The sequence below is a fragment of the Miscanthus floridulus genome, chromosome 1 (assembly GCF_019320115.1).
Source record: "Miscanthus floridulus cultivar M001 chromosome 1, ASM1932011v1, whole genome shotgun sequence".
NCBI classification, from domain to species: domain Eukaryota; kingdom Viridiplantae; phylum Streptophyta; class Magnoliopsida; order Poales; family Poaceae; genus Miscanthus; species Miscanthus floridulus.
In genome coordinates, this window is record NC_089580.1 from 86,292,449 (window position 1) to 86,319,163 (window position 26,715).

Consider the following 26,715-nt stretch of genomic DNA (forward strand, 5'->3'; position numbering starts at 1 on the left):
TTGCTGTGCCTCCTATGACTGCTAAGCTGGCTGAGGCTCCTAAGTCTGTTGTGTGGGCTAAGGCTACTACTGTGGCTCCCCCTAAGGCTGAACCTCATCAATGGCAACACACTGTCCTCCAATCATGAGGGTCCTAGCTGGACCACCATGAAGATGCTCAACACCCTGAAGTGTAGCCATCGCCTCTGGTGAAAGTAGATTGGCAATCTGGACTCCACTACGAGCGCCTCCTCTCTCGGCATGCTCTGTGGCCTCTACAACTGCGGTGGCTCTCGCTGTATCTGCATCTAGATACTTTCACTTCCTGACTACCAGCTTCTTGGTCGCCTTGCCTTTAGGTTCTATAGGCTAGCGAGGGGGGGGGCCTCAGATCCTCGAATCCTCGTCACTAGGACCACCTCTAACATTCTTCACGTGAGCCATCTGATAATCTAACAAAAAACTACCGCTAACAAAGATCAACTGTCAATATGTCGCTTCTGAGGCTTGGCCTCATTCCGTACTCACGAGCTTGGCCTCGAGTTGACTGACAACTGCCACTGACACCTCAAGGGAACCGACTCGCTGCATGATGGAATATAAAGGATATACAAATAAATACAATATATCTAAAGATGTGAAACCCTAGGAAGGAAGCAATTTAGATACAAAATTGAAATGACTGCTTGCTACCTGATGAACCGGCGAAACAACAAGAAGAGGAATGGATCGGGGGACACCAAATCAGCTAGGGTTGCTAGTCGGCAAGGATCGGCAATGCGCGGTGAATCGACGGTCGAGAGTAGCAGTAGCTAGGGCAGCTAGGGTTCCAGAGGTGGCGTTAGGGCACTACAGGGGTGGTGCTGCGGCGCGGAGGCTAGGGCACTGGCGGTGGCGCGGGGAGCAGAGAGGCACAGGGTGGCGCTGCTGGCGGAGGCGCTAGTGAGGAGCATGGCGGCGATGGTGCGCAGTGCTGCTACGATGACGTAGGTGGCGCAGCAAGGAGGCGCTGTAGGTGGTGGCGTGTGGGCACAGGGAGGTGCGCGAGCGAGTAGTGGTGGTGCGCGGTCGAGCAGCGGCGGCGCTCGGGCCGCGGTGGCACGTGGAGCTACAGTGGCACATGGGAACGACGGCGCTGGCAAGAGCAGCAGCGGCGACTAGGGCAAGGAGCTCGACATATTAGGGCTCAGTTAGGGTGCGCACGTGGATTATATGAGGGTCCCCCGGCGGATTAGAAAAGAAAACAGGAAAAGAGACCATAAGCCGCATGAAATCAATTGATCGGACGCTGCCACCCAGCGTCCGATCGATTTCAGAGAGGTCCAATTCCTCTAGAATCGTGACCGGACACGTCCGGTGGACACCGACCGGACGCAGCCAGAGTTCGGTCACCTATCCTTGATGTCTTCATGATCGACCGGACGCTGAAGCTCCTTCTGACCGGACGCTGGAAAACACTATTTCAGCGTCCGGTCACTCCTGCTCGGTAGCTGTTCACCTCCTGTGAACTAACCGGACACTGGACATCAGAGTTCGGTGTAGCGTCCGATCACTCCTTCTTCAGCAAATCTTCAAAGTCCTTCGCGCTGCCTGTTCCCAATCAAGTCCCAACTTGAATAAAATCCAAATAAACACTAATTGGGACTTATATGAGTGACCTCTCTCAAACCCTCAAGTTTTTCAAAATATTTTGCCTTAGGCTATAAATCTTTTTACAAAAATAGGCAATATTGAGTTAGTGTAGTTAGACCATTAGTTGCATGCTGAGTCATAATTTGAATCCTATGTTAGGGTTTACTAGAACTTGATGTTATCATCCTTGTAACCTGGGTTGGTTGGGTAGTTGTCTTGCTTAGCTTGCAGTCTTGGGTTGGAAATGTTATCATTTAATATTGATTAATGATTTATGCAACTTGGGTTGGTAATGTTTATAGCAACATGGTGAATAGGAATCCAGCAGGATGGTTGGTTTTGGTGGAGGTGTGTGCCAGATTTTGGGTAAATGTTTTCTGGTGGATTGTTGGAATTGGTGGAATGGATTGTGCTCGTTCCTGCTTGGATTCTAAGGACCGGTTCATGGACAAGTAACCCGGCTTAACAGCGCAACCTCGAGGGCTATATGGCTCTGGCTCTGGCCAAGTAATTAGTTTCCTCCAAGTTATGCTACATCGGGTCGGTTTGTGTGGCACAAGAGGGGGCTTCTGCAGTGGTGTTGGTACCCACTGTAGCGGTTAGGAACCTTAGTGAAGGTGTAAAACAGACTTGGAGGGATTTTGTAAAGGCCTTGTAGTGTGACCCCGCTGAGCACCTAGGTAGTGTGAAGCGTGATGGGGAAACATGACTCGTGGTGAAAGTGCGCAACCTCTGCAGAGTGTAAAACTGATATATCAGCCGTGCTCACGGTCAAGAGCGGCCTGGACTTCTTCTTGATTAGATGGCTCTGGTTTAGTTGGGAGGCTTGGATGGAATCCAAGTGTTGGTTTGCTTGGATGGAATCCAGGTGGGGTGCTCGGATGGGATCCGAGTGTTGGTTTCAATGGTTCTCTGAGGAGAAGGAAGATCTCACCTAGTTAAATAGGTGCTTAAGGTTTAAGGTAATAGGTGTGTTGCTTAAGTGCTGGTCTTAACCTCTGTAAGCCTGTCCTTGTTATAAGCCTCATATCATATTTTCCCACACTTGCGGAGTACATTTCGATGTACTCACCCTTCCTCTTTGTCCCCCTGCTACCCCACCCAGGCACTGGAGACGGTGAAGAGGAGTACATTGAAGACGGTGCCTTCGACCCTGATGACGTGTACTAGGCTGGTGCTGCCCCTGGTCGACATTCCTGTGAAGATGGAGTCCTTTCCACTAGAGTTAGAATAAAGTTTATGAAATTTTCTTTCAGACCCACGGGTCATTTTGTAATGAAGTTTAAGTTTTAAGTTTCGAACAATGCAGTGATACTATCATGATGTTGTTATATGTATGAATAATTGATCCTGGCATACATATGATGTGCACTCGATTTTGTCCTTAAAATTGGGTGTGACAGAGTGGTATCAGAGCTATTGTTGACCATAGGACGTTAGCCTAGGTAGACATGATGGTTTTATAAAACTAGTTTGATAAAAAGTTTTCTCGTCCTCAATTTCTCTTACTTTCTTGATGCTCAATTTAAAAGTTTTGGTCCAAAATAGGCTCCTCCGTTCATAAGGTGCATCCTATGTGTGGAACGCTAGTCTGTTGTGTGATTTGGTGCATGTGCAAATGAATGATTTGGATCTTTGTAATGATTGTTGGTGTGTTGTTAGTCATAAGACTACAACGACATCATTTGTTTACCAGTTTTATTTTATAGTTAGTTGGGGTTTTCTTTCAATCCTATTCTCACTCTTGTCCATGATCATATCAGATGGTGAACACCAGGAGAGGCTGTGGCTCTGGAGGTAATGATCCGAACAACAACCCCCTAGGCAATGATCCCAACAACAATGCCCCAAACCCTCCACCGCTAGTTTATGATCCAGTTCAATTGGCGGCAATGCAAAATCAGATGATGCAGACCATGGCTCAGATGATGACTGCTCTGCAACAGATGGCTCAACCCAATCTTGCTCCACTACCTCCACCACCTCGCCAGGAAGACACTCTCAGGAGGTTCATGATGACTCAGCCTCCAATCTTCAAGCATGCTGTGGAGCCAATGGATGCAGATGATTGGCTCCAGACCATTGAGAGCAAGTTGGAGATTGCTCATTGTGTGGGTCATGATCGAGTTCTATATGCTGCTCATCAACTGCAAGGTCAGGCCAAAGATTGGTGGGCTACCTACACTACTGCTCATCCCAATGCTCAAGCTATCACTTGGCAGGAGTTCTGTCAGAGTTTTCGTTCTCATTATGTGCCTTCTAGAGAAATCAAGGTGAAGCGCAAGGAGTTTCTAGAACTCAAGCAAGGCTCAATGTCAGTTCGTGAATATCTCACTAAGTTCACGCAGCTATCCCGTTATGCCACCAGCGATGTCGACACTAATGACAAGAAGCAAGACTGTTTTAGAGATGGTTTGAACCCTGGGATTCGCTATGCTCTATCCTCCAATGAGTATGACACCTTCCAGAAGTTGGTTGACAAGGCCTTTACTGTTGAGAGAGAAAGGAAAGTTCTTGAGACTGATCGCAAGAGGAAGATGGCTTTTCAGGGTCAGTCTTCTAGTAGTAACACTCGCCCCCGCTTCAACCAACCTAGCCAAGTTGTGCGCCAGGGAGGTCAGTATCAACAGCAGCAACAGCAGCGAAACTTCAACCAGGGATCTAGCCAATACAAGCAGCAGACATCAACTCAGCAGCAGCAACGCCAGATGGTTCAGACCCAGCAGCAAAACCGCTCAACTCAAGGGACTAGCAACATTGGTCCTTGTTTTAAATGTCATCAGATGGGGCATCTTGCCAATCGGTGCCCGTTGAAGCAGCAAGACCAACCAACAGCTCAGAATGGGAACCAAAATCGTAATGGTGGACAACTTCAGCAGCAAGCTCAACAGAATTACAGTCAGGGCAAGGTTAACTATATCGCTATGGAATCAGCTCAGCAAGCCCTGGATGTTCTAATTGGTATGTTCTCTATCAACTCCAACCCTGTTACCGTATTGTTTGATTCTGGAGCTTCACATTCATTTATATCAACACGATGCATAGCACGATACAACATGCCTATGCTTTTGATGAAAAACAATTTATTAGTTGCTTCTCCTGGAGGAGAAATGATATCAAGGCATGTATGCCCAAGACTAAGTATAAACATAAGGGGGGTAGAGTTTCTTTCCAACCTCATTGTTCTAGACTCCAAGGGAATTGATGTAATTTTGGGAATGAATTGGTTAACCAAGTACCAAGGGGGTGATTGATTGTGCTCAGAGATTGATCAAGATGAAGCACACAGATGGAACTGAGGTTGAATATCAAGCATGGTCAGAACCAATCGATGAAGTCAAACTCAACCAAGCCAACGCAGTTGTGGATATTCGAGTGGTCCAGGAGTATCCAGATGTCTTCCCTGAGGATCTACCAGGTATGCCACCAGATCGTGAAATTGAGTTTGTTATTGAGTTAGTCCCAGGAACTGCACCTATTTATAAAAGACCATATAGAATGGATGCAAATCAATTAGCTGAGTTAAAAGATCAAATCCAAGATCTCTTAGATAAAGGGTATATATGTCCTAGTACATCCCCATGGGGAGCCCCTGTTATCTTTGTTCCAAAGAAAGATGGGGGTACACGAATGTGTGTTGATTACCGTGCATTAAATGAAGTTACAATCAAGAACAAGTATCCTCTCCCTCGCATTGAAGATTTATTTGACCAATTGAAGGGTGCATGTGTGTTCTCTAAAATTGACTTGAGATTAGGGTACCATCAGTTAAAGATTCGAGCATCAGATATTCCTAAAACAGCTTTTGTTTCTCGTTATGGGTTATATGAGTACACAGTAATGTCTTTTGGGTTAACAAATGCTCCAGCATACTTTATGTATCTTATGAACAAGGTCTTCATGGACTACTTGGACAAGTTTGTTGTGGTGTTTATTGATGACATTTTGGTATTCTCTAGAAATGAGGAAGAGCACGAAGAACATTTAAGATTGGTGTTGCAGAGGCTGAGAGAGAATCAACTATATGCAAAGCTTAGCAAATGTGAGTTTTGGTTGAAGAGGGTCTCCTTTTTGGGTCATGTCATCTCAGAAGGAGGAGTGTCAGTTGATCCAGGTAAAGTGAGGGATGTTCTAGAATGGGAAGCGCCCCAAAATGTTAGTGAAATTAGAAGCTTCTTGGGAATGGCTGGATATTATCGGCGTTATATTGAAGGGTTCTCAAAGATAGCAAGGCCTATGACCAAGTTGTTGGAGAAAGGATCAAGGTTTGTGTGGACAGCAGAATGTCAGGCCAGTTTTGATGAACTGAAGAAGAGATTAACTTCTGCTCCAGTCTTAATCATGCCAGATGTTCAGAAAAGTTTCTCTGTTTATTGTGATGCTTCGCGACAAGGTCTAGGTTGTGTTTTGATGCAAGAAGGTCATGTAGTAGCTTATGCCTCGAGACAGCTTAGAAAGCATGAAGTGAATTATCCAACTCATGATTTAGAGTTAGCGGCAGTAGTTCATGCTCTAAAGATCTGGAGACATTATTTGATTGGGAAGAAGACTGAAATCTACACAGATCATAAGAGCTTAAAGTATATTTTCACTCAGCAAGACTTGAATCTTCGACAACGTAGATGGTTAGAATTGATAAAGGATTATGACTTGAATATCAACTATCATCCAGGCAAAGCCAATGTGGTTGCAGATGCATTAAGTCGGAAGAGCTATTGCAATGTGTTGGAGTTACAGGAACAACGACCTGAGTTGTATGAAGAGTTTGCTAAACTCAACTTAGGCTTTGTATCCAACACTAAAGTGATTGCCATGGAAGTAGAGTCTACATTGGAACAAGATATCCGCAAGGGTCAGTTGACAGATGAGAAGATCATAGCGATCAAGGGATTGATTAAAGAGGACAAAGCCCCAGGATTCACAGAAGATGAACAAGGTGTGTTATGGTTTAAAGGAAGGATTTGTGTCCCCAACATAAAGTCAATCAAGGAGTTAATTCTGAGGGAAGCACATGATTCAGCATACTCTCTACACCCTGGTAGTACAAAGATGTATAATGATCTCAAGCAGCAATTTTGGTGGTACGGCATGAAACGAGAGGTAGCTGAGTATGTGGCGTTATGTGATACTTGTCAACGAATCAAGGCTGAACATCAAAGACCCGCAGGTTTGCTACAACCATTGAAAGTTCCAGAGTGGAAATGGGAAGAAATAAGTATGGATTTTATAGTTGGCTTACCTCGTACACAGTCGGGTTATGATTCTATATGGGTAATAGTGGATAGGTTGACAAAGGTGGCTCATTTCATCCCAGTCAAGGAGTCATATCGAGGAGCTCAACTTGCAGAGTTGTATATGTCGCGGATTGTGTGTTTGCATGGTGTGCCCAAGATCATGGTGTCAGACAGAGGTACACAGTTCACGTCACGGTTTTGGAAACAACTGCATGAATCAATGGATACTCGATTGAATTTTAGTTCAGCATATCATCCACAGACGGATGGTCAGACAGAGAGAGTCAATCAAATTCTAGAGGATATGCTGAGAGCTTGTGCCTTACAGAATAGCAAAAGTTGGGATAAACATCTACCTTATGCAGAATTCTCCTACAATAATAGTTATCAAGCAAGTCTTAAAATGGCACCATTTGAAGCCTTATATGGGAAAAAGTGCAGAACTCCTTTGTTTTGGAACCAAGTTGGGGAAAGAAAGGTATTTGGTCCAGATGTTATAAAAGAAGCCGAGGAACAAGTAAAAGAAATCCGAAACAACTTAAAGACAGCTCAGTCTAGACAAAAAAGTTATGCAGATAAAAGACGACGAGAGTTGACTTTTGAAGTGGGAGATTTTGTATATCTTAAGGTGTCACCGTTTAGAGGCCTCAAACGATTCAATGTTAGAGGAAAGCTTGCACCAAGGTATATCGGTCCGTTCAAGGTGATTGGTAGGAAAGGAGTGGTAGCCTATCAGCTAGAACTGCCTTCACAACTTTCAGGGATACATGATGTGTTCCATGTATCACAATTAAAGAAGTGCTTAAGAGCCCCTGAAGAACAGTTGCCTCTTGATGAACTTAATATAAGAGACGATTTGTCTTTCTCAGAACCTATCAGAATTCTAGAAACCTCAGAAAGAGTTACTCGGAACAAAAGAGTCAAAATATGCAAAGTTGAGTGGAAGCATTATTCAGAGGAAGAAGCCACTTGGGAAAGAGAGGATGATTTGAAGACAGAGTTCCCTCATCTCTTTGACAACCTTTCTGAATCTCGAGGGCGAGATTCATCTTAAGGGGGGTAGGTTTGTAACACCTAGACTTTTTAATTTTTGCAAGTTTCTAAATTTGGATAGAACTAAAGTAGACATATGACCAAATTTGTAGTTGGAGGAAAAACTATTTACAATTAAAACTCAATTCAACATAGGCTTCAATTTTTTTGTTGCATTCATCCCGTTTGCATCTTGGTTTTATGATGTGATAACTTTCAAAACACGTTTAGGAGTCGTTTCGTGTCTCTCGGGAATTTTTCTCGCTTTTCTGGGAATTAAATTCCTTTTTCCCACAGCTTAATCTTTTTATTGAAACCTTCCAATAACCTTTTCATGAGCTCCAAACTCCATATTTTGATCCATCATGTTCATAGCTACCTCCGGAATTTTTCTCAGAATTTTCTTTAATTTATGTGATTTTTCGTGGCTTAAATATGATTTCAGGAATTTCCTGGAATTATTTTTAAACAGGAAATAAATCTCGAAATTAAGAAATTCCGAAACTTTTCCAAACCCTAGGACTATATATATGCCGGTGTTCCTCTCGACGCAAGGGTTCGAGAAGTACAACCCGTTTCTGCAGCCGCCACCCGTAGGCTCCTAGATCGGACGCCGAAGTTCGGAAGAGGCTAGGTTTCCGACGAACTTCCGGTGAGCTTTTCCGGGCAAACGATCACGTTCTGGCGACAACCACCACCACCCAGAGGTAGATCTCTTTGTTCTCTACACCGTGGTATATCCCAACGAACGAATTCATCACCGTTTGGCCGTTTCCCATCTCTTTTTCCTTTTCTCCGGCGAAGTTTCCATTGCAGGTCTCTGTTTTTGCTTCTTTGGCCGCCACCGCAGTTCCCTGACCGACCAGCCAGCCTCCACGGCCGGCCCAGCCCCCTCCCACAGCCGGCCGAGCGTGGCCCTAGCCCCCCACGGCCTCCCCTTCCCTCCCCTTTTCTTGTCTGTAGGCCGCACGAAAACAGTAACCCGCGAGTTACTGTAGCAGCGAGATTGAACCAGAGGAGGAAGAAGGATCGGATTGCAAATAAATATTTTCTGGTTTCGCGGATTAGTCCCTGATTTCTCTGCAGATTAGTCCCTGGTCTTCGGGAGGCCGTAACTTCTTCGTTTCAACTCCGTTTTTCGCGTTCTTTATATCCGCGCGATCGTAGAGACGAGTACTACTGTTTAGTATAGGTTTTATAAACTTTTAATGTGCTATGGTGTACTGTTATTTAATTGTTTTGTGGGCCCATGCTTGTTGTTTGTGCGCAGAAGGTGCCGACACCGTGAACTTCCAGGACCAGGAATTCGACACCTCTGATCCGAACCAGTTCGAAGGCAAGTGTCCTTGACCATACTTGCTCCTACTTTTGTTTTGATTTGAGTTAGTGTAGTTAGACCATTAGTTGCATGCTGAGTCATAATTTGAATCCTATGTTAGGGTTTACTAGAACTTGATGTTATCATCCTTGTAACCTGGGTTGGTTGGGTAGTTGTCTTGCTTAGCTTGCAGTCTTGGGTTGGAAATGTTATCATTTAATATTGATTAATGATTTATGCAACTTGGGTTGGTAATGTTTATAGCAACATGGTGAATAGGAATCCAGCAGGATGGTTGGTTTTGGTGGAGGTGTGTGCCAGATTTTGGGTAAATGTTTTCTGGTGGATTGTTGGAATTGGTGGAATGGATTGTGCTCGTTCCTGCTTGGATTCTAAGGACCGGTTCATGGACAAGTAACCCGGCTTAACAGCGCAACCTCGAGGGCTATATGGCTCTGGCTCTGGCCAAGTAATTAGTTTCCTCCAAGTTATGCTACATCGGGTCGGTTTGTGTGGCACAAGAGGGGGCTTCTGCAGTGGTGTTGGTACCCACTGTAGCGGTTAGGAACCTTAGTGAAGGTGTAAAACAGACTTGGAGGGATTTTATAAAGGCCTTGTAGTGTGACCCCGCTGAGCACCTAGGTAGTGTGAAGTGTGATGGGGAAACATGACTCGTGGTGAAAGTGCGCAACCTCTGCAGAGTGTAAAACTGATATATCAGCCGTGCTCATGGTCAAGAGCGGCCTGGACTTCTTCTTGATTAGATGGCTCTGGTTTAGTTGGGAGGCTTGGATGGAATCCAAGTGTTGGTTTGCTTGGATGGAATCCAGGTGGGGTGCTCGGATGGGATCCGAGTGTTGGTTTCAATGGTTCTATGAGGAGAAGGAAGATCTCACCTAGTTAAATAGGTGCTTAAGGTTTAAGGTAATAGGTGTGTTGCTTAAGTGCTGGTCTTAACCTCTGTAAGCCTGTCCTTGTTATAAGCCTCATATCATATTTTCCCACACTTGCGGAGTACATTTCGATGTACTCACCCTTCCTCTTTGTCCCCCTGCTACCCCACCCAGGCACTAGAGACGGTGAAGAGGAGTACATTGAAGATGGTGCCTTCGACCCTGATGACGTGTACTAGGCTGGTGCTGCCCCTGGTCGACATTCCTGTGAAGATGGAGTCCTTTCCACTAGAGTTAGAATAAAGTTTATGAAATTTTCTTTCAGACCCACGGGTCATTTTGTAATGAAGTTTAAGTTTTAAGTTTCGAACAATGCAGTGATACTATCATGATGTCGTTATATGTATGAATAATTGATCCTGGCATACATATGATGTGCACTCGATTTTGTCCTTAAAATTGGGTGTGACACAATAAGAGGGCGATTTAAGATAAACGACAAAACAATATTCATGCATATGCAATACTTGAATGTAAATCTAGTTGGTTGTCAAGTTTGATCCAAGGTTAAGCTTCTTCACACGCTTTTCGACGGTTATCTTAACCATGTTAGACAAGCCCTATATGCATTATAAAGCATTAAACATGTTGTATATAATAATGCAATGCAAGGGACAACACAAGCTCAATTTTTAGTGAAGTTACTAAAATCAAGCACATTGAGTTCATTCCGCAATCTACAAAATGTTGCCTCATCTAGCGGTTTAGTAAAGATATCCGCCAATTGATCCTCGGTCCTTACACCTTCTAGTGAAATATCATTCTTTGCAACATGATCTCTAAGAAAGTGATGGTGGATATCTATGTGCTTGGTGCGAGAGTGTTGAACCGGATTATTTGCAAATTTTACCGCACTTTCATTGTTGCACAAAAGAGGTACTTTATCTAGAACTACACCATAGTCTAGCAAAGTTTGTTTCATGTAAAGTATTTGTGCACAACAAGCACCCACGGCAATGTATTTCGCTTCGGCGGTGGACAAAGCCACACTATTTTGTTTCTTGGAGGACCAAGACACAAGTGATCTACCAAGCAAATGGCACCCTCTAGATGTGCTTTTTCTATCGACTTTGTACCCGGCATAATCCGAATCGGAATAGCCAATTAATTCAAATCTAGATCCTTTAGGATACCAAAGGCCAATGCTTGGTGTGTGCTTAAGATACCTAAGGATTCTTTTTACGGCAATTAAATGAGTTTCCTTCGGATTAGCTTGAAATCTAGCACATATACACACACTAAATATGATGTCGGGCCTAGATGCGGTCAAATATAACAAGCTACCAATTATAGAGCGGTAGAGGGTTTGATCAACCAGGTTACCTCCCTCATCTAGGTCGAGATGTCCATTGGTTGGCATTGGTGTCTTGATTGGCTTACATTCATCCATCTTGAATCTCTTAAGAAGATCATTAGTATATTTCTCTTGAGAGATGAAAATCCCTTCTCTCATTTGCTTGACTTGAAAACCAAGAAAGAATGTAAGCTCTCCAATCATTGACATCTCGAACTCCTTCGACATCAATTCACCAAATTCTTTGCATGAATCTTCATTTGATGATCCAAATATGATATCATCAACATACACTTGACAAATGAAGATATGCCCATCAAGCTTCTTGGTGAATAGTGTGGTGTTGACCTTCCCAATGGTGAAGCCCTTCTCAATAAGGAAGTCCCGAAGACGCTCATACCAAGCTCTTAGGGCTTGCTTAAGCCCATATAATACCTTGGACAACCTATAAACATGATTAGGATATCTAGGGTCTTCAAACCTGGGAGGTTGATCAACATAGACTAGTTCATTAATAAAGCCATTTAAAAAAGCACTTTTCACATCCATTTGATAAAGTTTTATTTCATGATGTGATGCATATGCATTGAGGATACGGATGGCTTCTAATCTTGCAACCGGGGCAAAGGTCTCTCCAAAATCCAAACCTTCAACTTGAGAGAACCCCTTTGCAACTAGTCTTGCCTTATTCCTCACAACAACATCTTGATTATCTTGCTTGTTTCGGAACACCCACTTTGTTCCAATGACTCTTGCACCTTTTGGCCGCTCTTCAAGAGTCCAAACTTCATTACGAGTGAAGTTGTTCAACTCTTCATGCATGGCATTTATCCAATCCGGATGTTGAAGAGCTTCTTCTACCTTAGTAGGCTCAAAGCAAGAGACAAAAGAGTGATGAGCAATAAATGAAGTAAGTTTTTGAGATCGAGTCATTACACCCTTTGATGGACTCCCTATGATGAAATATTGTGGATGATCTTGAAGTAGAGGTGTATTTCTTCTATGGACCACTTGAGGGGGAGGTTGTGGAGCATCAACATCTTGTGCTTGTACCACCATTTGTTCATGGGAGACATGAGTGTCTTCATTTTCTACTCTCCCATCTTTTTCACCATCTTGTGGCACACTTGATGAAGAAGGTGGATCAATCACTTGTACATCATCTTCATCATCTTTAGGCTTGATGTCTCCAATTGGGATGTTCTTCATAGCCTCCCTCAATGGTTCATCTACTACATCATCAAGATTCTCATGTGCTCCTTAGGAGCTGTTAGATTCATCAAATTCCACATCATATATTTCTTCAACCAAGCCGATGGCATGATTAAATACTCTATATGCTTTGGACTTTGATGAGTAACCAACAAGAAAACCAATATCATAATGTCTTTGGAACTTCCCTAGGTGTTGCCGCTTCTTGTAGATGTAGCATTTACAACCAAACACCCTAAAGAAGGAGACGTCTGGCTTCTTTCCATTGAGCAACTCATAAGGTGTCTTGCCAAGGAACTTTTGAAGGAATAGGCGGTTGGATGCATAGCATGCGGTGTTGATTGCTTCTGCCCATAGAGCTTCGGGGGTGTTGTACTCATCAAGCATTGTTCTTGTAAGAGTGATCAATGTCCGGTTCTTTCTCTCAACAACACCATTTTGTTGAGGAGTATATGTTGCGGAGACTTCATGTTTGATTCCAACTTCATCACAATAAGCTTCTATGTTTGTGTTGTTAAATTCTTTCCCATTGTCACTTCTTATCTTCTTGAGCTTCACTTCAAATTCATTTTGTGCTCTCTTGGCAAACTTCTTGAAGCATGATGCAACTTCAGATTTGTCATGAAGGAAGAATACCCATGTATACCTTGAATGATCATCAACAATCACAAGACAATAAAGATTTCCTCCCAAACTCTTGTATGTTGTTTGTCCAAATAAATCCATGTGAAGGAGTTCTAGCACTCTTGCGGTTGACATGAAAGCTTTTGTTGGATGGATATTTGCAACTTGCTTGCCAGCTTGACATGCACTACAAAGCTTGTCCTTCTCAAACTTCACATCCTTAAACCCTCTCACTAAATCATTCTTCATAAGCTTCTTGAGTGAGCTCATCCCAACTTGAGCAAGTCTTCTATGTCATAGCCACCCAAGTGTTGTTTTGGTGAATAGACATGTCTTCAAGTTTGCATCTTTGGAGGTGAAGTCCACTAGATATAGGTTGTTGTATCTAAATCCTTTGAATATCACATGATCATCATCCTTCTTGGATACAACAACCTCCTTCTTGGTAAACAAGCATTGGAAGCCAAGATCACACAATTGTCCAACGGATAGCAAGTTAAAACTCAATGAAGCAACATATAGCACATTGGAGATGGAATGATCATTTGATATTGCCACTTTGCCCAATCCTTTGACCTTGCCCTTTGAGTTATCTCCAAATGTGATTATTTCTTGCCCATCTACTTCTTCATCAAGTGAGGTGAACATACGAGGATCACCGGTCATATGTTGTGTGCAACCACTATCAATAACCCAATGACTTCCACCGGTCTTGTAGTTCACCTACACACAAGAGATCAAGCTTTAGGAACCCAAACTTGTTGAGGGCCCTTCACCTTCTCAACAAGTGACTTTGCAACCCAAATTTTCTTAGGCCTATTCTTATTTGGAGGTCCTAAGAACATCACTTTCATGTTTCCACTTTAATCCTTTCTAAGTATGTAGTGAGCATTGAAGGCAAAGGGTCTAGCATGCTTGAGCAAGGGTTGTGGTGGTGGAGTTTGGCACTCATGAGCAAAGTGGCCTTCTTGTCCACACTCAAAGCATCTCTTTGGCTTTGGCTTTGGCTTTGGCTTTGATTGTTGTTGTTGAGCTTGAGCCTTCTTCTCTTTGTTTGCCATGTACCCAATGCCACTTCTATCCATCTTCATGACGATGTTCATTAGAAGCTCACTTTGAAGATACTTGCCTCTAGTGAACTTGCTCAATCCAATCTTGAGATGCTTTTTTTCTAACTTGAGCTTCTTGTTCTCTTCCTTGAGTGCATCACTACTTTTATCTTCCTTGAGTGCAACATTATTTCTCTCTTCCTTGAGTTTCTTGTTTTCTTCTTTTAGCTTCTCATTCTCAAGAATCAAGTCACCATTATGATCAAGAGTTTCTAGCACAATGGTGTTGTTGATTTTGAACTCTTCAAACTCTTTCTTTAGCTTTTCATTGTCATGCTTGAGCTTGACATACTCATCATAGTCATTGCACTCAACCACTTGCTTGCCTTTGCCACTAGATCCTTGCTCAATGCTCTCATCAATTAAATCATCACATGATGTAGCTATATCAATCTTAACAACATTGTTAGTAGCATCATGTGGCTCATTGGGTAAAAATTCTTGAGCAATAACAAGATTGTCATGATTAATTTTGAGAGTAGTATATTCATCTTTTAGCTTGTTATTGCTAGTGATAAGCTCTTTGTGCAGCCACTCAAGTTTATCATGTTTATCTTTAAGCTTTTTCTTAGAAGATTTGAGCTCCTTGAGTTTGGATGACATAGCATCATTTGCTTCTCTAAGCTCAACACTAGCCTTTTTGGCTATCTCACATTTAGCTAAAAGAGAATCATTCTTATCTCAAGTTTTTCATTTTTAGCTCTAGTCTTTATAATGATCTTAGTGTATTTCTTTAGCAATTTAGCAAGATCATCATAAGTAGGTGACTCATATTCATCATCATCGCTATCACTATCACTATCATCATTATGAGCATGATCATCACCACTACTATCATCATCATGTGATACCTTCGTTCACCTTTGGCCATAAGGCATAGGTGTGTAGAGGATGATGGTGGTGGTGGTGGTGAAGATGATGAGTCAATAGCAATGGCAGCCACCTTCTTGTTGTCACTATCATCATCGGATGATCCACTAGATGAATCAATGTCCGTGAGCCAATCACCGACGATGTAAGCCTTTCCACTCTTCTTCTTCTTGTGGAAGTCCTTCTTCTTGCCATCTCTCTTCTTGTATGGCTTGTTCTTTTTCTTCTCATCTTCATCTTCATTGCTTGAGTCATCTTTCTTGCCCTTGTTCTTGTTCTTGAACTTGTCTTTCTTGGGCTTTGTGCATTGGTGAGCTAGATGACCAAGTTCTCTACAATTGTAGCAATCCATTTTGGAGATTGGCTTCCTTCTAGAGCTAGTGAAGAACTTCTTCTTCTTGCCATCAAACTTGATGCCACTCTTGTTGAGCTTCTTTAGCATCTTGGCGGTCTTCTTCACCATGAGAGCAAGACTTTCATTATCACTTGAGCTCTCATACTCAAGTCTTGCCTTGCCCTTCCCTTGGCTAGCTTTGAATGCTAAGTCCTTATCTTTCTTCTTGGTAGAGGATGAGCCATCTTGTGGCGTGATGTGCATGTACATCTCATGAGCATTGATCTTCCCCAAGATTTGTGTCGGTGTAGCGGTGGAAAGATCACCTTGATGTAGCACGGTCACAATGTGCCCATATTTGTCAATGGGGAGGACACTCAAGATCTTTCTTACAACATCGGATGGTTGCATTTGAGTGAGTCCAAGCCCATTGACTTCCTCTACAAGAACATTCAAACATGAATACATTTCATTAGCACATTCCTTAGGAAGGATTTCAAAAGAGTTGAGCTTTTTCATGACAAGATGATAGCGTTCCTCACGCTCACTCTTAGTTCCCTCATGGAGCACACAAACGTTCGACCATAGTGCATGGGCGTCTTTGTGGTTCCTCACATGATTGAACACATCTTTGCAATGGCCTCTAAAGATGGTGTTTCAAGCCTTTGCATTCCACTTCTCGTAATTCACCTCATCACCTTGTAGGTTAGTAGCATCTTGAGGTTTTGGGAAGCCTTGTGGGGTGGCTCTAAGTATACCAACATCTAGAGCCTCTAGATACGCCTCCATGCGAATTTTCCAATAAGGAAAGTCATCTCCCTCAAAGATAGGAGGAGGTCCATCCCTATGAGACATCTTGCTCTAGGTGGTTAAGTGTAAATATGTAAGCATGAGGCTCCGATACCAATTGAAAGGATCAAGATGCCCAAGAGGGAGGGTGAATTGGGCTAATTCTAAATTTCTTTCAATAATTAAATCCTATGGTTAGCCCAATTAACCCCTTGTGCCTAGAAAGTGTTTCTAATTGTTCTACCACACAAAAGACTTACAACCTAAGTTCCAATCCTACTCTAGCATGGCAATTCTAAGAATGTAAAGACATGAATTAAATTGCTCAAAGTAAATGCTCAAAGTAAATGCTCAAAGTAAATAGAGAGGGAGGAACGCGGTGATGTTTTGCCAAGGTATTAGAGAGTCACCACTCCCTACTAGTCCTCGTTGGAGCACCCACGCAAGGGTGTGGCTCCCCCTTGATCCACGCAAGGATCAAGTGCTCTCTACGGGTTGATTCTTCGATACTCCGTCACGGTGAATCACCCACAACCACTCACAACTTGGCTTGGGTCATCCACAAGCTCTCCGGATGATCACCAAGCTCCCAATCACCACCAAGCCGTCTAGGTGATGGCAATCACCAAGAGTAACAAGCATGAACTCTCACTTGACCACAACAAGCCTAATGAGAAGGTGGATACACACTTTGCTACTCTTGATCTTCACTAATGAGGGCTCTCTTTTGGATTCTTAAATTTCAATCACCTCACTAGGACCTTGCTCTTCTTAGCACTCTCTAAGGTTTTTCTCAGCTATTGGAATGAGCAAAAGTACCCCCACACATGAGTGGAGGTTGTATTTATAACACCAGCTAAAAAATGAACCATTATGTGCCTCTACGGGGTGATCGGACGCTCCGGTCATGTTGATCGGATGCTCCGGTCAGTATACCCCAAACTCTAGTGTTTATAGTGTGACCGGACGCTAGCTAATGTCCGGTCAGCACTAACTGGACGCGTCCGGTCAGGATTTTCCCTCTTTGGAACCTTACTGGAGTCGACCGGACGCTGGCCCTCAGCGTCCGGTACCAAGACCTCACAACGTCCGGTCACTTCCAGACGCTTTCACCTTGGTCAAATGAACTGACCGGACCCTGAGCCAGTGTTTAGTCACATCGGAGCCAACATTCGGTCAGTATTTGACCCTCCATTCACTTCCAACTCTCGAACATATGTGAATGAAGTTTGCTCCATTGGATCATAGGGCTGTTAAGGAGCTACCTAGTGCTAGTTTTAACAAGTGTGCACCACACCTAACTCACTAGACTCACTTAGGTAAAGCTACCCGTTCATACCCCCTTAATAGTATGGCCAAAGGAAAAACAAAGTCCTAAACTACTCTAAGTGTCTCCAACTCCAATCGACACTTAGAACTAGTCCATCCTTAACCTTGTCGTCCATCCTTTGAAAACTAAAACGATTTCCATCGGAGGGGCATGACAACCTTGATTGCTCAGTCGATCTCCATTACCGTGACCTAACTCAATTGTTTCTGCAAAACACACATTAGGCATAGTAATCACGTATTGTCATTAATCACCAAAACCCAACTAGGGGCCTAGATGCTTTCAGTGTCTGTCACTCCTTGAAAAACCTCATCTCGAACCCCAACAACCATAATGTTGACGCAAAAATGTGGCGATGCGCCTGACACACAGCAAGCCAGAATGATCTGAGCGAGGTCAACCTGTAGATCTTGCTTGGCTTCACAACAGGACCAGTCGATTCTAAAAATCCCGAAAGGTGTGCTAGTCAATTTGACCTGCAATTGACAAGAAAAGGAAGTTTTATCAGTAGCTTAGGGTGGAACATGCCGGTTTTGCCTAGACAGTTCCAAGTGTGCTACTTCGAGAGCAGCCAAACAGGAGAATCGACTAAATAGCCGATATGAGGATAAATCGACTATTAAGGACTATGATGTTCATGGGTCATGATTGATTTATGATAACAAGTACAATGCACCTAGAGATATAAGTAACATCATTGGCTAGATAGATATAACCAGTGTAAAGCATTGAGCCGATAAGTTTAACGTGGAAAGATATAACATGCGAATAAATCGACTATCTAGTACAAACGAATCTACAAACGGTCTGAATCTAATCTTTTACCATCAACAGTGATATTCGACCGGATCGATACAGCTATGATAATGATAACAAACTAAAGCCAAAGAATCCATAAAACCCTCTATATATTGAAAGGTTCTTGAAAAAACATGTTATGTGTGTGAAGGCACAGGTAAATCGGCTAAAATAGCTGATGCATGCATAGCAAACAAACAAAGTACATATCTCGATCACGAACAAAACCACTAATTGATAATCTCTAATCTAAAGACTTACTAGTGAGGTTTGACCGAATTGAAGTAGCTATGGTGGTGTCATTAGATTAGATCTCATTAACTAGTGAGTTCATCCAAGATCGAAAACATGTCTTTGAATGCATACTATGCTTGATTGGAATAGAGGTAAAACAGCCGATCTAGCATAATTAAGCCATCAATTATGAGATTCAAAGTGTGACCAGACTAGAAGACGACCAATTTTGATGATATGATGCCGATCTATCTCTATCTCAATTAGATGATTTGTTATGATTAATGAAACATTAATTATAACAAGATCGATAACTGGTGAATCAACGAAGAACTACTAGGAAAATCTTACTAATATTAGAAGATTCGATAATTGGTGATATTGTATTAAACAATAAGTTATTTAATACAAGATTGATAACTTTGATCTATATTATGATCCGTAAAAGATCAATTAGCTGATGCAGCCTTACGAATAATGATATAGATCAATAACTAACTTATACTATACTCGTAAAAGATCAATCGAATGATGCAGCTTTACAAGCATAATATAAATCATGATGGTACTCACAGACAAGTCGGAGGTCGATCAGTCGATGTAGCCCTGCTTGTTGAAGAACTCATCGAGATCTACAGTACTCCTACTACTAAGGGTTGGCGTAAAGCTAAAAAAGTAATTGTATTGATTGGTTGTTCGTTGTATTTACAATAACCGGGGTCCAATATTTATACCTGGAACCTAAACATGAATTCTACTCAAATATGACTCATTACAATTCTTGGAATAAAAGAAAACATTTCTAACTTAAAAATATAGTGGACTCTAATCTTTTCCTTTTTGTAGAGTCTGACATATTTTCCCCCGACGCCATTCATACATAGTCCATTGACGTCATCTGCTAACGTCATCTATAAAATTGCCGATTCTGACACTGCATCAAAACCAGCCGATATCGATTCACATCTGATTGATTTCATGATGATACAATCTTAGAAGCTTCAAGTTCCCACTTTCTTCTTTCTAGATTTTGGTGTAAACACATAAGAAGCTACCCTAGACTATGGCTGGCTTCTTCTATGATAGTGAGAACGACAATCAAAACTTCACCACCATTGTCTATGGTGTACGCCCTCGCTCCTTAGAATTCTTGCCCTTCAACATTGATAATATAGCTCTCTCAGATTGCTGCAATGACCTCATCCTTTGCTGGTGCCTTGGGGCTGATGGATACCGCTATGTCATCTGCAATCTAACAACCCAGAAAGTTTAAAATTCTATCACCTAGCACCCATGATGTTGGCCATGCTGTTGGTGAGGCTCGCTTGGTGTTTGATCCGACAGCCTCCTTGCACTTCCATGAGATTGAATATGTGGATGTCAACACTATGTGTGTAGGTGTGGAGATCTACTCATCTCAAACTATGACATGGATCTATAAGGAATCTGAATAGGGTGAGCATACTGATGTGAAATTTTATAGACAACCAAGTATGTTTCTTAACAGTTGTCTGCACATTATGGGGCACTCTAGGGGGTATTCTATGATACTTGCTATGGATATGGATGGAAACACATGGAGGAAAATTGATAGGCCAGATGGTCTTCATCACTCCATGCATCAAGCTCAGGGTCACTTGTGGGTATGTACTGTTGATGGTCCCAATGGTTCCAAGCTTTTAATCTAGATCCTTGAAGACTATGGTACTGATAATTGGACATTGAAGCATACGGTCACCACGTGGATCCTGTTTGGAAGGATTAATATTAGATTTGGTTACCCAGATTTTGATGACAAGGACATAGTGATCATAGTTCACCCATAATAGAATTTGATTTTCTTTACTAGGGAGGATGGAACAATCATCGCATATAACATGGACCGCAAAAAAGTTCATGTCATCCCTCTTCGTGTCTTTCGGTATGGTAGACGTACCATTAAAAGAAGTTGATCTACAGACCATATTTTGTTCCTTATGTTCCCTTGTTCCTGAATTCATTAGCAGAGTAGTAAATAAAGCTGCATTTGATGTATCTCTCTGTCATGCATTTTAAAGGGACCAATGTTGTTTGCTTGTCTATGGACATAGTTAATTTCCTTAATGATGGATGCTGTCATTATTTCAGCTAAACTAGTGTGCACCGTCTTTATTTTGTTTGCAAATTGAATTATTTTTTTGGTGCGCACATGTGTTATGGTGGTGTTACAGCTCCCATTGTCGCATTTCATCCATTAACTCAGTTGTAGTACAATACTTATATTGATTTCTAATGTCATGGGTACATGGGGTATACTGATGAGGGCACTCCAAAATACATAAAAATAACACTTCAAAAGCACTATAATGCACTCGCCATATTGTACTACTAGGCTATGCTACTATTAAGTTAGCCAAACTTAAAATCAGTAAACTGACATAGTAACAAGCATCATAGGAAGACTGAGGAATACTATGGAGGATACTGTCAGACAGTGTTCAAATGTACCTGAGATCGAACTTTCTTACGTGTGCAATAACATTTCAACACCAATGGCTCCTCTGCTCTGCATTACACTGAGGCGAGACTTGCTCCTCGTTGCAAGGTTCTTGCAAGTTCAACAAAGATTGACAAAGACACCAAGGCAACAAAAAAAACAAATAGAAACCAAACGACATGAGCTACACCACGCTCAACAGATTATAAGTGCGAGACTTGCTCTTGGTGCTGAAATTGTAATGGTTGTCACATGTACCTTCTTTAGATTTGTTTCCTTTAGAGAGCCACATAGGTATTCAAATTTACTGCACATAGAAGAAAGTCCCTAGCATCATAAATCTAACCAGGCTAGACACATCTCACATTATACATGGAAACCTATTTTGTATGAGTACTTTCGTTGAATCCCTAAAGGAAACAAATAAAATTAAAACAAAACAATAGAAAAGCAAAAGCAAAACAATATTCTAGACTTGTTCAGATGAACTCCTTGCTTCATGGTTCTTTCAAGTTCAACAAATTTTATCAAAGACATGAGTTGGCCTCAACAGAGATCAAAGGCACTCATGAATGTTTAGCATATTATAGATCAAGTCAAAGACAACTAGAAAGAAATCTAACTGTGAAAAGCAACCAACATGGGCTACAAACTAGCTACAAAATGACCAAAGAACCTGAGCTACACCACTGCTCAACTAGAGTTTAACCCACCTAAGGCCTTGTTTGGATGCTGCATGTATTCATCTCGATCCACATGTGTTGAAGTGGATTGGAGTGGAACTAAACTAAATTCCATTCCATTCCACTCCAACACATATGTATTGATATGGATACACATGCATCCAAACAAGGCCTGATACAAAGTTCAACAAAAGTTAACACCAATATGCAAATGAGAGTTCAGATATTTTGCAAGGGCATCCCAGTAAATCAAACTTATTCATGACTACTAATACTACTGATATGTCCCATAGATCAAGGGTCGAGGTTGGCATGCAGGATCTCATCCACGTCCACCTTCGTTAAGACTGACATTGGCGACCTGGCTTCGAAACTCTTGATCAGATCGATGATGTCATCATTCATTGAACACGGTGGAAAACCCTGCTCTGCCACTCCAAGGTTCATCGCTATGCCAATCTAAAGCTAGGCAGCAGCCAATGCCATGGCAGCCCCCTGACGAATGGCTTTGGTCACCACGGCTCAAATTTGGGCCGATAGGGCTCGGAGGTGCTCCTCTATGATGAACAAATTATCCACTTTTCTAATGGGGAAGACCGCGTTACAGGCAGCTAGCATGGACATCTCCATGGTGTCGACCTACGTGTTTAGTACCACAACAAGGTTCATCATGTGTTGGGCCTGCTGTTGGGTGATCACCAAGTTAGCTCGTGCCTGAGAGGCCAGATTCTTGGAAGCTTGAAGTGTGTCATGTGCAGCATTCAGCTCATCGCACAGTGTCTCGGTGTTCAGCCTGGTGGATGACTAATCTGCTTGGACCTCATGGTAATCCTTCAATAATTGATGGTACTCTATGTCGTCTGAGGATTCATGCTCTTCTGATGATTCGCCCACTTTAGAACCAGAGGGTTTTGCGGGGACTAGACGGGCTCGGTGGTGGCAAGCGACGATGGGACGACTCTTCCGGCACCACCGGGAGAAAAGCCCCATGACCTAGGATGGCGCCATCCATGGAGGAAGCACTGTGCAATGCAAGCCAAGTTCAGGCCCATATAGGATAAGGGGGAGAGTGATATGATTGACAAGGCAAATGACTTTTACCTGAACTGACCAGGCACAGCATGGCACGGAAGTCACGGGTGGCTGCCTCCATCGAGGGATGCCTCACAGGGCCACTTTCCGAGGATGACCACTGGACGAAGAACCGGGCACCAGGGGCGAATAAGGCTCGGGACAGCCATCATGCCCATGATCACCTATTGAGATAGTAGGCAAATTCCAAATACTAGTTAAATTAAACAGCATGAACACAAATACTAGTGTGAGCATTGCTCGCATACTCTGGTTAAATGAAGATAAACAACATGAAGAGCGGTGATGATCCACCTCCAAAGGGGGAACTGGTGGGTTCGAGAGCAGGCCGACGAGAGATCCATCTGTCGCTAGAGGATTGCTAGCATTGAAGGCCTCCAGGGACTCCACATCGACAGACGACCTTGTCTGCTCTGCCATGGTCTTAGCAAGAGGTGTTGATGGCATAGTAGGGTGGAAGGCAAAAGCTTTGGGATGGAATTTGGAGCTCTGGAGAGAGAAGGCAGCAGGTATAGCCTTCCCTCTTGCCCCTTGTCTCTACTGTTATAGTTTGGGGGCCGTTGATCACCCCACGGCTGAGACGTTTGTGTGGGTGGGCAGTGGGGCTTCACCCCATCATGTCAATGCCACGGACTAGGAGGTGACATCCCCTGCTACAATAGGCTGCTGATGCCACCCATGCGTATGTGCCTATGCGGGAATGCAGGAGCACGTTGTCTGGGTAGTCAAGATTTCAGATGGCCAGACCTTGTGTGATCCTGTAAAGTATAAAGTTTCTGAGTAAAAATAATCCTTGATACATGGTTCTTGGAAGTTCAACAAATATTATCAAAAACACGAAAATAAGACGAGTTAAGTACAACATAGATCAAAGCCACTCATGACTACAACTACTACTGATACAAATGTTGTGACCGAGTGCACTCTGTAGGCAATAGTTTTACTCATAGCTCTGTACTGTATAGTGTCCGACGAGATCAAATGTGCCATATTCTGACTTTCTTACGAGCATAGTAAGATAATTAGAGTGAAGCGAATGCATCAGGAAAGCTAGACACAAGAAGTGATTCGAGAAAAGGAGCTTTTGACACGCTTGAGACTTGAATGCCTGGTACGGTTGTGATAGGTCTTTTCTGTGCTTATTTGATTCCAATCCAAGCAGTCACAATAGTCGAGGGGTAGACTAAAGGTGTGTCCAACTCAGTTAGATTTACAATGCTTGGACCATCACAAGGACTCTAGGGCAAGGGAAGATAAAGATTTTTTTCCAACCGGTGTCCTTTGCCTCGGGTACTGTTGCACTCCCTCAGGAACCTCAACTAGTCGTACCGCAGAAGGCGTGTTCGACCAGAAGATGCAGGAGTATTGACATTCCCAGGCATACACTCATGAAAGAGAGCACGTCTCCTCCATTTACGCCGATGAGACGGTGTCAGTCCTTGGCGCTAGGTTTTTACTATATGTTAGCTCCTCCACTGATGCACCAACAGTGTGTGCACTCCTTGCATTCATGACAACACTAGAAATATAGAAAAAGCAAGGCCCCCCATGAGAGGAAAAAGAGAATAGAGACATACCAGCAAGGATTCCTCAAGACTATCAAGTTCCCTAGTTGGCACGGCGGGGCTACAAGAAGACATGGTAGGACCGAGCCAGAGTGACCTAGAGTGCATGAAGATCCTCCTCTTGGATTGTATGCAGAAACATTAGTAAGTGCCCGTTTTTTATGTGGTGAATCTGATCTGCTAGGGTTTGCCTTTGGGAATGAACTTGTCCCTCTATCTGGCTATGTTGATCGTTGTGCACGCAGAAACTGCCGGCTGCAATGGCCTAGGCTATCGAAGGTTGTTGGAAACTTGAGCTTTGTATAGATGACGAGCAGAGCCTAGCCTAGTGGAAGGTGGAGGTGTTCCCCGATGACAGTCAATTGTACCTCCATCAGGGATGGAAGCACTTCGCCCACACCCTCGACCTCCAAGATGGGTTCTCTCTTGCGTTGTGGTATGATGGCCGGTTACAGATTAATGTCAAGGTCTTCGACCTTACCACCTGCCACAAGCAATACTCGCACGACTTTGAGGCCGACAGTAGTTAGCTCTCCCTACCCATCGTGGAGCCGAGTTTTGTAGTGATCCTAAAGAAGTACCACCTCAAAGCAAAGTATCTGGTGAGCACTCGTGTGAGACGCAGAATGTACCGACGATGTTGCAAGTTACCATTGTCCACTTTGTCATCAGTCTTTTTTGTGCGAGATGAAGAACGTGCCAGTGGACTACGAGCAAGTGCACGACGACAAGCAGTGGTGCATGGTCGAGCTACAGATGGCTAGGTAGTCCTAGTTCGTGGGCTTGGAGAGGACCCACATGAACAAAGTTTTTGCGAGTGTCATTCAAGTATGGGTGGGGTGCCCTTCTGTGCTAACAACAACCTCAACATTGGTGACACCTGCTTCTTCAGCATGATCCATGAGGCCACCTATAGCAATGACAATGATGAGGAATAGGAGGAGGAGCTAGAGGATGATGAAGCTAAGCTCAAGGTGGAGGTGTGCAAGACAAATGGCTGATGGAGGTGGTGAACTCGGTGCAAGAGTTGACACGATCTGTATTTTGTTGTTTCATCAATACTATTATCTAGCCTGTCAAGATTTCTAAGTACTAGACTATCTTAGGCCCTATTTGGATGAACTATGATTAGTTAGCCATGGCTAAAAATTAGCTAATTAGTTATTTTATTAGTCCATACCAGTTTGTATCATGAACTAATTGTTGGGTTCTATGGACTAGTTTGATGGCCCCTGATAGTTGCCATCACTATATTTCATTATTCATCGACTCACGGTGATCCGAATCATCTATATACTACCTCATAGTGTCATCGTTGCCCACATCGCCATTGTGCCTATGGAGTAATAGGGTGACCAGATAGGCCGCTAGATTGTGCCCGCCATCTGTGGCGCGGGCGAGATCGTTAAGGCATGGCGGGGCGCTGTGCTTTTCCATGAATATAGTTTGTATCCCAGTGATGAAGCAAGCCTCTGGGTTGCTGACATAGGTCAGGCTAGCAAGGAGGGCTTCGTAGTCAATGGGGGTCATCCCAGTCCTCCTGCATCTGAACCAATCCAGTGCGAGACATCGGCCAATGATGGGGTCACCATAGATACGGCGCATGGATGAGCAGGTCACCCGAAGGTTATAGAGGTCATCCGTGGGCCACTCCGAGGTCATAGTGAGGTGGCCCATGATCACAATTTGCACCTCTGTAGGGAGCACTGTTAGTGACATGATTGCCACATGGATCGAGCTACGATGTGTGGACGACGATGAGCCAGAGGGCTAGAGAGGCGGAGTGGCGTGACATATGTTGATTGAGGGGGAGACGAGGGAGGCCACCGAATGGGGGCAACAGTAGGAGTCAAACAATGGGAGTGAGGTTAGGCTTTGTACACACAGGGATGCTAGGGCTAGAATAGGCTTCTGACATGAGTGCACCACGTTCATCATTACTAGTATCCGAGTAATGAATATTTTAGTCGGGTCGAACCTTTTGTCATTCGATGAACTATATAGTGTAGCCCTATCTAAGCAGTCATAGGCTCACAGTAGCCGAGGGGCAGTAGCTAGGTAGAGATGGCCACAATACATGGTTTCATAGGTTCTGATCGTCTGTACTCCCTCGGCTATGTTTGAAGCTGCCGCTTTAGGATTCATGCTTGCTACCAC

General features: G+C 43.3%; 1 long non-coding RNA gene across 1 annotated transcript; it reads left to right on the forward strand.

The window, feature by feature from the left end:
- The first annotated feature begins 8,448 nt into the window (after nt 1–8,448).
- Nucleotides 8,449–10,490, forward strand: LOC136488948 (uncharacterized). Its single transcript, XR_010767409.1, has 3 exons — nt 8,449–8,584; nt 9,148–9,213; nt 10,263–10,490. It is a non-coding gene; the product is annotated as an uncharacterized lncRNA (long non-coding RNA).
- Nucleotides 10,491–26,715: the final 16,225 nt, after the last annotated feature.